At 36.4% G+C, this 17,247-nt stretch overlaps 1 long non-coding RNA gene and 3 other non-coding genes across 5 annotated transcripts; all 4 read right to left on the reverse strand.

Annotated features, from left to right (window-relative positions):
• Positions 1-3,055: 3,055 nt before the first annotated feature.
• LOC121382664 lies at positions 3,056-13,338 on the reverse strand. Of its 2 annotated transcripts, XR_005959200.1 has the most exons (4): positions 11,828-13,338; positions 6,787-7,509; positions 4,378-4,499; positions 3,056-3,422 (listed from the first exon to the last, which is right to left on the reverse strand). It is a non-coding gene; the product is annotated as an uncharacterized LOC121382664 (long non-coding RNA). The 2 variants fall into 2 exon arrangements; XR_005959199.1 differs by lacking the exon at positions 11,828-13,338 and having other exon boundaries at positions 6,787-8,424.
• LOC121384850 lies at positions 7,552-7,623 on the reverse strand. Its single transcript, XR_005959467.1, has one exon. It is a non-coding gene; the product is annotated as a small nucleolar RNA SNORD47 (small nucleolar RNA).
• Positions 11,870-11,942, reverse strand: LOC121384848. Its single transcript, XR_005959465.1, has one exon. It is a non-coding gene; the product is annotated as a small nucleolar RNA SNORD47 (small nucleolar RNA).
• A 1,860-nt stretch (positions 13,339-15,198) lies between the features above and the next one.
• LOC121384847 lies at positions 15,199-15,271 on the reverse strand. Its single transcript, XR_005959464.1, has one exon. It is a non-coding gene; the product is annotated as a small nucleolar RNA SNORD47 (small nucleolar RNA).
• Between the last annotated feature and the right edge of the window lie 1,976 nt (positions 15,272-17,247).

Genomic DNA, 17,247 nt, shown 5'->3' on the forward strand with positions numbered 1-17,247 from the left:
AGTGCACAACTCACCTGTTTACAGACATATTTCTTTTAATTTCAAGAGTAAACACCACCTTGTTCATCAATGAGCGCCCAAACAAGACAATGCTAAATTAGGTAGAGTATCATTAAATAGATATTTACAAAATATTTACGTGTCAGTTTAATATGAAAGAAATAATCGACGAAAATCAGTTTTATTCTATATATACTACTCTCAAAAGAATTTAAGGGTCAAAAATTTATAACCAAATAAGTTTCAGAGTGTATTAGATTGATGATGTAAACTACACCAAAAATTTAATTTATGGTTCGATATTTACAAAAAACCACAAATAAACGTCACTGTATACAAGAAAGTCACATGACATGCTGTCAAAGTTGAAGGTTGTCAAACATGGATTTTACACATTAGAACATTCGTTTAATAGTGTGTGAATCCACCCCTGGCGCGAATACACTCGACACATCGTTGCCTCATGCTGTTGATCAGACGTCTGAAGAACTCTTGGGGAATGGCCTGCCACTCTGCCATAAGAAGTTGACCCAGATCATGAAGGTTGGCCGGAGGGGCATGGTTATCCCGAACTCTCCTGCCTAATTCGTCCCAGGCGTTCTCTATTGGGGCCAAGTCAGGCGAATATGCTGGCCAATCCATCCTGGCGATACCTTGTCTGAGAAAGTCCGTTACCACCCTGGCGCGTGGGGTCTGGCATTGTCATCCTGCAGAACTGCCCCGCCGCCAATCTGCTGAAGGCCTGGGAGAACCAACGGCCGGATAATCTCATTGAGAGTGCGGATTCCATTCAGATTGCCATCCACCACATAGAGGGGGGTCCTGTGGTGGATAGAGATGCCGCCCCACACCATGACGCTGCCACCACCGAAACGGTGACGTTCTCTAACGTTAACGTCAGCGAAGCGCTCCCCAGGACGTCTGTAGACACGAACCCGACCGTCGTTGAACTGGAGACTAAACCTGGATTCATCAGTGAACATCACTCGATCCCACTGAACACGTTGCCACCGCAGATGAAGCGTGCACCAGTGACGTCTGGCCGTTCTGTGACGTGGTAGGAGTGGTGGTCGAACAGCCTGGCGACGGCAGCGTAGATTATTGGCTCTCAGACGATTGCGTATGGTTTGATCACACTCAGAGTTCCAGTCGCAGTCCGCAGATTGTCACGTAATCGGCGTGCAGTGGTTGTGCGTTGACGTAAAGCCATATTGGTGATGTAGCGGTCCTCTCTATTTGTAGTGCTTCGGGGTCTTCCCGAACGTGGACGATTTCGAACAGAATTCGTTGCTTGGTACCGTTGCCACAGTCGGCCAACGACACTAACTGACACCAAGTCTCAGAGCAACATTTCTTTGTGTATTGCCATCCTGAAGCCAAGCAATAGCCCTTCCTCGATCTTCGATAGTCAGTTGAAGTCGTACCATTGTCGAATTTGGAGTGTGCACCGTACACGAACGCAAGCTCCAATTATACGGAAATTCAGCATTAGGAACATGGAATACACGTGCAAAGCGTGCAAATGAAGCCCTTTGTGCAAAAGCAAGTTATGGGCACTTAGCAGACCTTTCGCTTTCGCCCTAATTTACGTTCAAATGTAAGCATGTTTTCGCCATTAGAACTAGTCGACAGTGTCAATGACAGTGGATTTTAATTAATTTATGGGTTGCTTAGACCCACTTTCGTCAAAATGGAACAATACCATGCGTGACATTATGGTCTAGCTAATATAATTGACATACAGAAAATAATGTCGAAAATATCGTCTGACCCTTAATTCTTTTGAGTAGTATATTTCCGACACTACTTTAGTTATTGGTGTAACATGGTATGTAGTCATAATATAAATAAGCTATCTCGTAGAATATACAAGGCATTACTTTCAGATTATGAATATGGAACCTATACATATAAATGGTTTACATTTATTGAAACTACTTTTAATGAAACTGGATTTAGTTTTGTGTGGTTATCCCAAAACTACAGTAATTTGAGTAACGTTATTTTAAAAAGACTGAAGGACCAGTATTCGCAAACATGGAAAGATACCGTTTATCATTCAAGCAAAGGTACTAATTACAGGATTTTTAAAGACATTAATTTGGAACCTTATTTAAACTAATAAATAAAAACAAAAAATCGTAAATGTTTTTTTTTTTTTTATGTGAAGATGTCGTTGTTTCAATGCATTTTTTTTCTTCAATAAAGCAAGATGCATCTATTTAACAAAGTATTTCTTTACTAAACCAAATAGTTAAATACCGTGAACAGTTTTGTAGTACGAATATCTGAAAATGTATTAAAATTAAACAAAAATAAAAAAAATCCCCAAGCTAATCGATAGATTGATCGATTTATTAGGTAGGGCTGTAATAATTTGTATTGTACATTCAGTAGTAGTTATTTGCTCATGCATCATTTTAATGTGATCAGAGTTTAAATAAAGTTGTTGCTGCTGTTGGCGATTCCATGCCACCAAAATATTAAAATATATGACAAACATTTTCTATCCGTTGTGATTGTGATGGATTCCAGGCAAGCTTATCTAGTCGCTAGAAGCATATACTATATTTGACTGCTGTACTTACATGATACCCAAGAAAAATTATCATTAAAAAAAACCCCATTTTAATAGTACCGCTAAAGCAACAAATCTCCTAAATTCAAGGGCTGTGAAAAATGGGTAAATAGCCATGAAATTGAAACCTGATCAGCAACAGCTATATACAAAATGTCTCAATATGATATCTTCCAGCATGGCCGGGGGATGCTTGGGGGGTGGGTGGGGGTGGGGTGAGGATGCTGGGGGGGGGGGGGGGGGGGAGAAGAGAAAAAGTCCAGAAAACTAATTTTCCAAACTCCCAAGTTCAAGGGCCACAACAGTACATGATAAAGCTATATATAGAGAATACATGAATGGCTTTTAGATACCATTTATTTTACAACCAGTTATTTTAAAGTGTATCCTCTATAGCTAATCATTTTCATAAACAATAGACTTTGTCAAGCGATACACAACAGACAATTTTTAAAGTAATAATTTTTATTGCACAATTACTGAAATTACATTTTTTCTAAATATAACGGACTATTTAATCATCTAGTATCGTTCTAGTGTGCTTCACCTGGATCTTGAAAATAGATTTCCGGTTATCCGTCTTGGTTTTTCTTGATTCCGATATGCTAGATACTATACTGTTGTTCATGTTAATTACTATATGTATATTGTATGTTAATCACATTTAGTTTTTTTGTACGTCATTCAAGTCATCAATAATATTTACTTATTTTTTGGTAGGTTGGAATCTTGATCAACACAAGATGAAAGTTTCATGTATATATGGCCCCCATGTCATTAAAATACCATACAACTTAGCTGCCTATTGAATTTACATTTAACTGTCTGTATCCACTGAAATTTCCTGAAATAAATGAATGAATATGACGCCCCAGCACAAAAAATACATTGACTATTCGGTGTCAAACTATGGCAAATGCAAATATTATGTGATAAACATCAACATAAAAATTCAACAGTGAAAGTAAAACAGTGTAAAGAACTGCAAAAATACAACTATCAGATATGTTAAAATTTATAATAAAAGTCAGTATCATGTAAAACTGTAATAAAAGTTCTGGCTGGAATCAAAGATTCCATCACATTTTGTTGTCCAAAGAAATTTCGAGTCCCCACTGCCTTTTATATTTGCCCGTCACCCAGTAATAGAACTATGGTTGCCCCACTACTCCCCAACATTAAATACTGGCTATGCCATTGGCTGTACTGGGTGGGATGAGAGTCCAAGAAGGGGTGTGACACCCAGAAAAATATGGAAAAGTGCACTCTGAGCACCTTTTATTACTGTGCAGTGATTATATATATATATATATTTAATTACACACACTATAGTGTTTTCCCTAGCTTGTTTTAGCATGGTGCAGCACCATGCCTCAATAGTCTAGCACCATCTTGCCGTAATCAGGTCATGCTGCAGTGATTAAACAAGCCTTTTTCAGTAATTAATTCTAAAATTTCCTTTATGAAACGCCCAAAAAGGTATTAGTAATTAATAAAATATGCCTTTTATATCGTTTGCCATTCATTTATTAAATGCAAGCACATAAATTACATTAATGTTTATTTCAATTAATTTGTGTATTTTTAATGAAATACAAGTGACCGGAAAATGGTGAAAATTCTGCAAAAGTGTTTGGTCTACCGTGTCTTGCCTAATTTCTAAGGAAATCACTAGGTTCTTTTTACTGTATCCTAGGCAAGGTATTGCAAAACACTCAACAATGCACATTTAGTGATTTACCATACAACATGCAAAAACAAAGGAATTTGTATCCCAGAATTAGTATTTATAGACCTACAAATCAATGGGGGCAGGACATAGCTCAGTCGTACAGCATTTGTCTCATGCGTTGATCTTGAAATCGATTCCCGTTGGTAGGCCTATTGGGCTATTTCTCGTTCCAGCCAGTTCTTTCCACCGCTGGTGTAACAAACAAAAGAAAGACATATTTTATTTAACAATGCACTCTACACATTTTATTTAAGGTTATATGGCATCAGACATATGGTCAAGGAACACACATATTGAGAGAGGAAACCTGCTGTCGCCACTTCATGGGCTACTCTTTCCAATTAGCTGCAAGGGATCTTTTATACGCACCATCCCACAGACAGGGTAGCACATACTGATATACCAGTCATGGTGCACTGGCTGGAACAAGAAATAGCCCAATGGGCCCACCGACTGGGATCGATCCCCCACAGACCGCGCATTGAGCGAATGCTGTATCACTGGGCTACGTCCTGCATCCTTGGTGTAACAAAGGCTGTGGTATGGACTATCCTCTGTGGAATGGTGCATATAAAGGATCCCTTGCTACTAATTGAAAGAGTAGTTCATGAAGTGGCGACAGTGGGTTTTCTCCATTTCTGTGTGGTCCTTAACCATGTCCTACGCCATATAACTAAATAAAATGTGTCTAGTGCATCGTTAAAACATTTCCTACCTACAAATCAAAGTTATTTTTCATGACCAACTTTCTTTCGGCCAGTTCAAGAGGTAGGTTGCCACTTGCACAACAGCAAAATATACTACTCAAAAGAATTTAAGGGTCAGACGATATTTTCGACATTATTTTCTGAATGTCAGTTATATTAGCTAGACCATAATGTCACGCATGGTATTGTTCCATTTTGACAAAAGTGGGTCTAAGCAACCCATAAATTAATTGAAATCCACTGTCATTGACACTGTCGACTAGTTCTAATGGCGAAAACATGCTTACATTTGCACGTAAATTAGGGCGAAAGCGAAAGGTCTGCCAAGTGCCCATAACTTGCTTTTTTCACAAAGCGCTTCATTTGCACGCTTTGCACGTGTATTCCATGTTCCCAATGCTGAATTTCCGTATAATTGGAGCTTATGTTCGTGTACGGTGCACACTCCAAATTCGACAATGGTACGACTTCAACTGACTATCGAGGAAGGGCTATTGCTTGGCTTCAGGATGGCAATACGCAAAGAAGTGTTGCTCTGAGACTTGGTGTCAGTCACAGTGTCGTTGGCAGACTGTGGCAATGGTACCAAGCAATGAATTCTGTTCGAAATCGTCCACGTTCGGGAAGACCCCGAAGCACTACAAATAGAGAAGACCGCTACATCACCAATATGGCTCTACGTCAACGCACAACCACTGCACACCGATTACGTGACAATCTGCGGACTGCAACTGGAACTCGAGTGTCTGATCAAACCATACGCAATCGTCTGAGAGCCAATAATCTACGCTGCCGTCGCCAGGCTGTTCGACCACCACTCCTACCACGTCACAGAACGGCCAGACGTCACTGGTGCATGCTTCATCTGCGGTGGCAACGTGTTCAGTGGGATCGAGTGATGTTCACTGACGAGTCCAGGTTTAGTCTCCAGTTCAACGACGGTCGGGTTCGTGTCTACAGATGTCCTGGGGAGCGCTTCGCTGACGTTAACGTTAGACAACGTCACCGGTTCGGTGGTGGCAGCGTCATGGTGTGGGGCAGCATCTCTATCCACCACAGGACCCCCCCTCTATGTGGTGGATGGCAGTCTGAATGGAATCCGCTATCTGAATGAGATTATCCGGCCGTTGGTTCTCCCAGGCCTTCAGCAGATTGGCGGCGGGGCAGTTCTGCAGGATGACAATGCCAGACCCCACGCACCAGGGTGGTAACGGACTTTCTCAGACAAGGTATCGCCAGGATGGATTGGCCAGCATATTCGCCTGACTTGGCCCCAATAGAGACCGCCTGGGACGAATTAGGCAGGAGAGTTCGGGATAACCATGCCCCTCCGGCCAACCTTCATGATCTGGGTCAACTTCTTATGGCAGAGTGGCAGGCCATTCCCCAAGAGTTCTTCAGACGTCCGATCTGATCAACAGCATGAGGCAACGATGTGTCGAGTGTATTCGCACACTATTAAACGAATGTTCTAATGTGTAAAATCCATGTTTAACAACCTTCAACTTTGACAGCATGTCATGTGACTTTCTTTTATACAGTGACGTTTATTTGTGGTTTTTTGTAAATATGGAACAATAAAAAAAAAAATTGGTGTAGTTTACATCATCAATCTAATACACTCTGAAACTTATTTGGTTATAAATTTTTGACCCTTAAATTCTTTCGAGTAGTATAGGATAGTGTTCTGGCTTAAAGCAACTAAAATGTGGATCGGGATCACGTTTTACCAACTAAATCTCATTTATATTAAAAACAGTACACAATACCGAATATTGGCAGTGCTAAAAATGTAGTGATGACCATCAGTTATAGTCTTGTATTGTCATTTAATCAGCAGTTCCACATGGTGTCCTGGACGAGTCGATGTTAACGGGAGGTGTCAAATTTCATCCATTTCAAGTGAAGACAACCTTTAAAATGCATCATCTTACACATAAATGAACAATGTGTTTCTCCCTTTCTACATATTACTGGCAGACCTGTCAACCCTCCCGGTATTTGATCAAATCTCCTTTCTAATTTACTGCTGAAATAAATAAATGCAGAACATTTTATGTAAATATGGAAAACCACTACATTTTTCCATTAGCAGTAATTTCCCAGACATGACAGGACAAACTACGACCTTTGATATACTAGTCGTTAAGATGTAGTAGCCAAATCTAGATTTCTTCACAATTTTTTAAATGTAAAAAAAAAACATATCAACTAAACATTTTAACAAAAATTGCTTTTGATATACATTAATTTATTAAACCCACAAAGACTTCTACAAAATACTAGTAACAAAGTATTTGCAATTCACTTAAACAGGACATACCTTAAAGAGTAAACGCTCCTAAAACCAACATACCACATGTGAGCATATTTCCACAGACGCTACAACAAAACATGTAACATTAAATTTGCAAAAATAAATATTTATTTTTACAAGCCTGATTGTGGGCCGAGTTACCTATTACTATAATTCTACAATATAAATATTTCACCTGTACACACCAGTGAAGTAAAATGTGAAATTCATGACAGAATGGATCAGAAATGGAACGGAAAATTTTGATATCACTTTATATCATTTGGCAGAATCATGTTCATCACTTCCGTGTCAATGAATGTAAGATTTAAGAAATGTTTGCAAAATAAATGATCACCAATTAAAATATTCTCCATGTTTAATTAACAGAAATTCCTCAGTTGAGGCAACAAAAAGTAAATTTCAAGTAATTTAAAGAACAGAATTTAAACATTAAAAATAGCTAGCATTTGATACAAGTACAAATTACGTTTTGTGAATTATGGCCATCAGACCTTGCTGCGAGGAAAAGATCAGCTTCTGTGGCGTCGTGGTTAAGCCATCAGACATAAGGCTGGTAGGTACTGGGTTCGCAACCCTCTAACAATTCAGAACTAACCCACTGTCCTGGACAGACAGCTCCGATAGCTGTGGTGTGACCAGGACAGCGTGCTTGAACCTTAATTGAATAGAAGCACGAAAATAAGTTGAAATGAAATGTGAGGAAATTGCGGGCAGTGATTAATTACTCCCCATACTTGGATGATGGGGAGGCTTTCAAGATACTAACATACTAACATATTGGTACCAAGGAAATTCACATGCTAAGGAGAGCTACAAATTACTCTAAGAATCTGGTACATGCAGCCATAACTCGAAAGAGTAAATTACACACCAGAGGGATGAGATGAGTTAGGAGAGACATTATTTTTACTGTACAAAAAAGCAACTGAATTTTAACTCCATCTTGACAGTATATACACAATAAGGTATACTTGTGGGTGTAATTTATATTTAAACAGCTCCCAATTGATCCAAATTTTGGCGTGGTGTTTTTGTTGCTGCTGCAAAGGACAAGACAGATCAGTTGGTATCTGAAGTTGATACTACATCTACAGAACTATGCCCACCCATTCCAGTTAGGTTTGCCTTCAGAATAGATAAATAATCATTTGTTTCATTTGTCCCTATCTTCACATCATCATAAGCAAATACTAACTGGAATTAAAAAAAGCTGGTTTGGTGGGGGAATCCGTCACTGGTTAAATTTCTCCATTAGGAATGTCAACCAACACAAATGATCAATTCTATAGCAAACCACCATTTTTCAGGTCATTACTTAGAATATGGTTTTAGCAATAGGTTTTTTATTTTAAAAATAAAAACCAGTAAAATGTCAACACACCTCTTCAAATCTGTGACGATTACAAGTTGACCATGAAGCATTAATTGACCTATCAGTTTGAAAGTTCCTTTTGGAAACCAATTTATATCAGGTTAAAATAAATCAGTTGCTTTCAATAATGAATTAACAAAAACAACTCCCATAAGACGTATAATTAAAAACACTTTTTTCAACAAACTTTAATATCGTTTTAAATCGTCAGATGTTTATTTAAAAAAACAAAAACAAAAAAACAAAGTAGTCTACAGACAGATAAATATCTTGAATACAAACTTGTGAAAAATAAAATAGGAACTCATCAACATATTCAACAGATCCAGTTAAAAAATACATCTCTTTGATATGTCAATTAAGTTGCCGTTTGACCAGCTGTTTTATTAATTTGAACCATATTGTTTTTTGTTTGTTTTTCAGAGAGAATGAATTCCTAACATGTCAACAGAACAATGTAAACTAATTTACAAGCATTAATTTCATGCAAGGGAGCAAACCACATTTTAAATTTAAGGTTACAAGAGTGATTACCCCTTTTCCCCACAAATGTTGCATACAAATACTCAATTTAAAGGAGACCGGACACCAAACCATATATACAGCGTAATGAATTGTTTGCCGTCATAAACCACAACACGCAACTACCGCGCTCCCCTTATTGACTAAGTTAAGCGTCCCAGTCTGTATTGGGGGTTTTTTTCCGCCGATTTCTGATGTTTGTCAGAAACTGTCGACAATTGATGAGCTAGACCCGTAATGTCATCAATGAGAGAAAAACTGAAGAAACTACCAAGCAGCATGGACGAACGTAGCGATTCGAGTGACGAAGAATTGCGTCCAGTTTGTGCTAATGGCATCAAACCGTATCAGTTTGAATCCCTTATCAGACTTTGTCCCTAATCCTGGAAATGTTGTCTTAGACGAAAATTCGGATGAATCAACTGCCGACGAAGACGAGGAAGCCACATGGTCATAGACTAGCATACAAGCATTTGTTTAAACATAATTTTTTATGACATTTTTAATGTAAACTGAAGCAAATGGACCTAATTAGAAGAAAAACACACAAAATTTAATAATATTTCATCATAAATCTTGTTCAGCATAGATGTAAATATGACACGTCAGTGAATATTCCATACGCCGATTTCGCAAATTTGCAAAAAGTGTCCCCTCCTCACCAAAGCAAGATATAATAATTTAACAAAAAACTTTGTTCTCTTAACTACCGGGTAATTACCCTCCAAGTTTTAATGTGTTTGGTTAAACCGTGTGTTTTTAATTATTAAGAAAATGTGTTACCAGTCTGCCGAAACTGTCCACAGCCGGGTACAGAAACACAGAAATGTTGGAAAATATTATACTGTTGCCACATACTAACAGTCACTTTACAACTAATATGTCTTATCGACATTATTATGTAGTCTTTGCATTTATTAATATAAAATACAACAGACCCATAGGAACTGAGGAGGGGCGGGCCTAGGGGCTTGTTCTCCACCACACACTCTAGGATGAAAATGTATGTTTTAAGTTTTCACTACTTTGCATAAATAAAGATGATATAAAGATCTCACTAGAGACTGTATTCCACCTACCCCCCCTACCCCCTCCCACTTCAAATATCGTTCCTACAGGCTTATACAAATGTAGATACTATGTAGAGGGCGAGTTTAGGAACCAGTTCCTTTTATATTTAGGATTTTGTAATCATCATTTCAAACCAACTGTTTCAGGTAATTTGCTCCACATACTGACATAAAACACATTTGTTATATATTGAAATAAAATTAAAATAATTACAATATATCCAGTGTTATTTTCTTTAATCATTCATGGAGGAAGAAGGAAGTCCTGATGAAAATATATTACAGGTAAAACAAAATAATATATGATGCTTATTCCATGTGGCAACTACTGTTAATTTTGGTTTAAATTGCTAGATACCAAAAGTGATTAATTATATTATTTTATGGCAACAGTCGAAAATTAGACAACCAATTGTTTCAACCTTTGCCAAAGGTAGCAGGTTTTCTGCCAGAAAATAATTCGAGGGTACGTAATAAAACAGGCCCGTAGGAACTGGGATGTGTGTGTGTGTGCCCTCCACTTGTGAGCTTTTTTTTTTTTTTTCACATTAAATTTTGCCATTGTAACCAAAATCTGATGTAGAGTTTATACCCGGTCTATATAATAGTATGTGACACACCACCATCACGTTATTCCTAGATGTGAGGTTTGATGGTCATGTATATATCTGTATGCAAGATATGGTCCAGACAAGAAAAAGTGCTAAAACTGACAAAATATTAAAACCAGTAAAATGTTTCAGAAAGGGGTAAATGAAAATTTCGCTAGATTAAAGTACATTTCTGCACTAGGCATCCGGAATATTGGCAGTGCTAAAAATGTAGTGATGACCATCAATTATAGTCCTGAATTATTATTTGATCAGCAGTTCCAGTCCTGGCTGTCTCGATGTTAACGGGAAGTGTCAAATTTCATCCATTTCAAGTGAAGACAAATTTTAAAATGCATTATCTTACACATAAATGAACAATCTGTTTCTCCCTTTCTACATATTACTGCTGAAATAAATAATAAAATAAATAAATAAAGCAGATTTTATGTAAATATGGAAAACCACTACATTTTCCATTAGCAGTAAAGGTTCTTTTCTGTGCAATTTCCCAGACATGACAGGACAAACTATGACCTTTGATATACTAATTGTAGCAAAATCTAGATTTCATTCACAATTTTTTAAATATGAAAAGATATCAGCTAAACATTTTAACAATAAAAATTGCTTTTGACGTACATTAATTTATTAAACCCATAAAGATTTCTACAAAATAATAGTAACAAAATATTGTAACTCACAAGACAGGACCATACCGAACACTTTGATATACCCATTATAGGAATGAAAGCTTATTGTGTCCGAGTAAATGCTCCTAAACCCAACATACCACAGGTGAGCACATTACCAGATGCTACAACATTTTACAATAAATTTGCAGAATTAATTATTCCGACAAGCCTGATTGTGGGCATGAGTTACCCATTACTATAATTTTACAATAAAAACCTAAATTGAATTCAAATATTTCACCTGTACACACCAGTGAAGTAAAATGTGAAATTCATGACAGAATGGATCAGAAATGGAACGGAAAAATGTTGACATCACTTTATATCATTTGGCAGAATCATGTTCATCACTTCCACCTTGTCAATGAATGTAAGATTTAAGAAATGTTTGCAAAATAAATGATCACCAATTAAAATATTCTCCATGTATAATTAGCAGAAATTCCTCAGTTGAGGCAACAAAAAGTAAATTTCAAGTAATTTAAAGAACAGACTTTTAAAAACCGCTAGCATTAGCCAAGAGTACAAATTATGTTTTGTGAATTATGGTCATCAGATCTTGAGGGGCAGTGATCAATTACTTCCCATACTTGGTTTATGGGGAGGCTTTTCAAGATACTACCATATTGGTATCAAGTAAATTCACACGCTAAGGATAGCTAAAAATTACTCTTAAGAGTGAGTGGGAGCGAGTGAAAACTCCCCTTAAATGGAGAGGTCTGTGCCATGCAGCCACAACTTGATAGAGTAAAATACAAACCAGAGGGATGAGATCGACTGCTAGAAGACGCATTGTTTTTACTGTACCAAAAAAGCAACTGAATTTAAACTCCATCTTGACAGTATATACACAAGTGGTAAAATGAAGGCATTAAAAGAAGTCTACTGCCTGGTAACCCATGTACAGGTTATCATAAATTACGGGTTCAGTAACCTATAGATCACAAAACTTACAATTACTATTATCATTTCTTCACAAACACTGAAACTTTGTAATTCATATCACTAGTCCCATCGATAGACCCATTGGGCTATTTCTCGTTCCAGCCAGTGGTCCACAAATGGCACAACAAAGGCTGTTGTACGTACTATCCTGTCTGTGGGATGGTGCGTATAAAAGAACCCTTGCTGCTAATTGAAAAAGTAGCCCACGAAGTGGCAACAGCGGGTTCCCCCTCTCAATATCTGTGTGGTCCTTAACCTTATGTCCATGTCATATAACCGTAAATAAAATATGTTGAGTGCGTCGTTAAATAAAACATTTCCTTCCTTCATATCACTAGTCTTATTTTACCGATACTGTGTAATTTATATAAATTTATAAACAGTTCACAATTGATCCAAATTTAGGCAGTGGTGTTTCTTGTTGACTTAATCTTGATGCTGCAATTATACAAAGGATAAGACAGATTAACTGGGATCTGTAATTAATACTACCATCTACAAAACTATGCCCACCCATTCCAGTTAGGTTTGCCTTCAGAATAGATAAATAATCATTTGTTTCATTTGTCCCTATCTTCACGTCATCATCAGCAAATACTAACTGGAATTTAAAAAAAAGCTGGTTTCATGGAGGAATCTGTCACATTGTTAATAGAGTAATATTAGCAAAGTCAACCAACACAAATGATTAATTCTATAGAAAACCACAATTTTTCAGGTCATACTTGAAATATCTTGAATACAAACTTGTGAAAAATAAACTCATTCAAGAGACCCAGTTAAAAATACATCTCTTTGATATGTCAATTAAGCTGCCATTTGACCAGCTATTTTATTAATTTGAACCATATTGTTTTGGGTTTTTTTTTTTCTCGTTTTTTCCTAACATGTCAACAGAACAATCTAAACTAATTTACAAGCATTCATGTTTATGCAAGGGAGCAACCACATTTTAAATTTAAGGTTACAAGAGTGATTACCCCTTTTCCCCCCAAATGTTACATACAAAAACTTACATTTAATATACTGTATACGCAAAAATGTTCGCGAATAAAATATACTGCAAAAATCGCGGACACGTTGACAGCACCACGAATTTAATTACACGTAAAGTTATTTCCTATTTGATATAATTTTGATGGATACAAAAAAAAAAACAAGTCAAAGGTACCCGTTAAATTTACACCGAATTTCGTTTGCACTTTGTCTTTACCACCAAATTATCCACAAGGTCATGTGGTTCTGTAAACCTGCATGGTCACATGAATTTGGTTGAAATGACACACAGTCTGTTACGTAATCTCAGTTTTCTTTGTTTTCTTTGTAACCGTGAATGGAAGTTTGTAGGTACCACCAATAATTTAAGTTATTTATTCTGTTATTTGAGTTTTTCAATTTTCTGTATCCCATGGGCGTGCTCCATCGATAACATGTCTACATACATACCACACTGACGTCTCGCTGACAGCATGGTAATATGTCCAAGTGTGGCAAATGAAATATGGCCATTATGGGTAATTTGGTTTTATTATCCGGGGACACAGTCGCGAAAATGTATGCGTATACAGTATCTATATATCTATTAGAATCTCTATAGCTTGCTATTTTACAAACATCCTGTGATCAGTAAAGTTTCAATATACCTTTAAGTGGGATATGACAGCTTGACAGAATGATTGATAAAATATTCCAGGACAAAAAGAAATGCATTAATATTTTGAAAGTTGTGCTGAGGCATTTAATGTCATCAGCAGCTGCTGTGTTATTACATTTTATCTCCACATGGTGATCTAAACTTAATTTGGCTATTCTTCACAGGACAAAAACTTATTTATTTATATTATAGAGATAGAGATATAGAGATATATATATATATATATATATATATATAATATATATAATATATATATATATATATATCTAGAGAGAATATGCCCAATTTAAAGAAATCATTGACCCCAAAAAACCATACCAGAGAACTTATACCCATCAAACATTTTATTTGAAAAATTGTGGTCAACTTGCCATCAGATAAGATAAATAATCACAGATTTCATTTGTCCCTATCTTTAACATCATCATCGGCAAAACCACAATTTTATTTCTATTTGCAATTTTAAAGAAAGTTGTGATCTTTTTAACGGAATTAACATAACGTTATGTGAATTGACGATTTCAACAGATAAAACACATTTGACCATTTTTTTTTAAAAAAATTTAAAGATCAGATTACCCACTCCTGAAGTAGGTTTAAATTATTTTTGCCTGATCATACATCTATATAGCCATTACCATCACATTAATTGTAGTGTTTGAAATCAGTTGCAATTTTATATAAAAAATATTATATCCAATCAACTTTTAATTATAAAATCAGAATTACATAAATTTATGATTTAAATTATTACGTCTACATACAACTAAGTTTACATTTAAAAACATACTCAAGTTAAGTTTGCTTTACACGAAAACCTAAACACCAGCATATTTACCTCAATTCCACCATTCAAATTGCAGAAATAATTGGTTAACACATGCTGCATCACTACCATGGACGCTTCTAATTATAATCACCGTTGCATCTTTTCAAATGTGATAAACCAAACTTGACTTAATTGGATGCCCATAAACGTGCGTGTGTGGGAAGTGTAATGTAACTTGACAGACTGGATCAGAAATGGAACGGAAAAAATTTGATATCATTTTAAATCATTTGGCAGAATCATCTTCATCACTTCCAACTGTCAATGAATGAATGAGATCGTGTGGGGGAGAAGGGAAAGAAAAGCGGTTTTCGTTAATGACAACAGAGCACACATTAAATTACCAGCTATTGCATGTCAAACATTTGTTAATTCTGAGATGTGGTCTTCAGAGGAAACCTGCTAACACCACAAAGAGATGCCCCTTACTATGGAAATGAAAACCACTCGTTTGGCTGGAAGAAGGAAGTGTTTTATTTAATGATGCACTCAACACAATTTCATTTTCATTATATGGTGTCAGACATATGGTTACGGGACCACACAAATACTGAGAAAGGAAACCCGCCGTCATCACTTCATGTGTTCCCCGTTTCAATTAGCAGCAAGGGATCTTTTATATGAACCATCCCACACAGGGTAGTGCATACCACAGCCTTCGATATACCAGTCGTGGTGGACTGGCTAGAATGAGAAATAGCCCAATGGACTCACCGAAAGGGATCAATCCCACATCGAGCAAGTGTTGTACCACTGGGTTACGTCCCTCATTTGGCTGGTTTAGCACATACTTTGTGAAGGTATCTTGAATGGTAATGGAGTTGTGCACCAGAAACTATGAATTTGGTTATTCTGGCAGTTTTCATGCCACAGATTTTTTTTTTTTTTTAAATGAAAACTCCTCATAACAAGGCATTTCGTGAAGTAATTTTAAATGATCTGGCAAATTGTGTAGCAGTGGAATAAAAAATTTAGTTACACAATCCACCGTAAAATAATAATTCAAAAAATCACTGCACAGCATAAATGTATATCTGATTTGTGTACTTGTATCCTTACCTAACAGAGTAAACGGGTCACGGGTTTTCTTAACAGTAGTATCTGGAAAAAAAGAAATATTGAAAATGACTCCCTCATAGCAAAAGTACAGCATGAAAGTAAGTAGACTGATGTGTACAAAGCCTCAGGAAATTACCATCAATGATTTTAGAGTTTTTGATTCTGGCCATTTGTTTTCAATTTATCAGAAAACATTATCAAAAATACCCTACTAGACCACTTTATTTGCATGTGTACCTTTCGTGAAATTATGTTCAATGTTTTTGGAGAAGTGCTGTAACAGTGAATCTATTTTCATAATATTAAAAATATTTTTAAATTGAAGTCCTTCACAGCATAGGCATCATTAGACCACATGAAGTTATACTGAATGGTTTTGGAATCATTAAATACTTCGTGCCCATTATAATATCCCCATAAATTAGCAAAACTTGGATGGCTGCATCGGACTAGCAGACATTTTCAAATAATTTATCTGGATAGGGAAAGGACTTTGGTGTGTGTGTGTGTGTGTGTGTTAATGGATTAATCTACACTGAATCTATTAAAAGATAAAAAGAGTTGGCTTGGTACCATTACTGTGCTACAGTATATTTTTTCCTAACCAACCAGTTATTTTGATTCCATTTTACAGCAATCCTCAGACAATGATTATCAACATAGAACTTCAGTGAGAGAGTTCAATGATTTCATCACTGGATTCTGCAAAGTCAGAACAATATGATAGATACATTTATTGCTTTGAAACTGTATCAGAATATAATAAGATACCAAACAGACTTTTAGCTATCGAGTTTTAAACATACATTTGAATGTGTTCAACAAGATCAATGACATCATTTAAACATTGACACCTCTGGACATAACCATCTGGTGCAAAGGGTGGGGAAGAAGCAAGATTGGGGGTGGGTAGGTGGGGCAGTTGGGAGAGAAGAGAAAGAATATGGATAACCATAATTTAACTTAAACCAGCAGTATAAACTTTACCCAAAAATTATTAGCAATTAGAAAATCTTAAGCCTAATTCATTCAAGTTTCATTTAACCAAATAACAAAAATCGTGTTAAACTGTCAATGGTTTTGGCTAAATAGTAATAATTAAATCTGAACTTGCCAAACAGCTTAAATACACTGAAAAGATTATAGCAAAAGGAAAATTAATGAGGCAAATATA

Source organism: Gigantopelta aegis, chromosome 10 (assembly GCF_016097555.1).
Source record: "Gigantopelta aegis isolate Gae_Host chromosome 10, Gae_host_genome, whole genome shotgun sequence".
Lineage (NCBI taxonomy): Eukaryota > Metazoa > Mollusca > Gastropoda > Neomphalida > Peltospiridae > Gigantopelta > Gigantopelta aegis.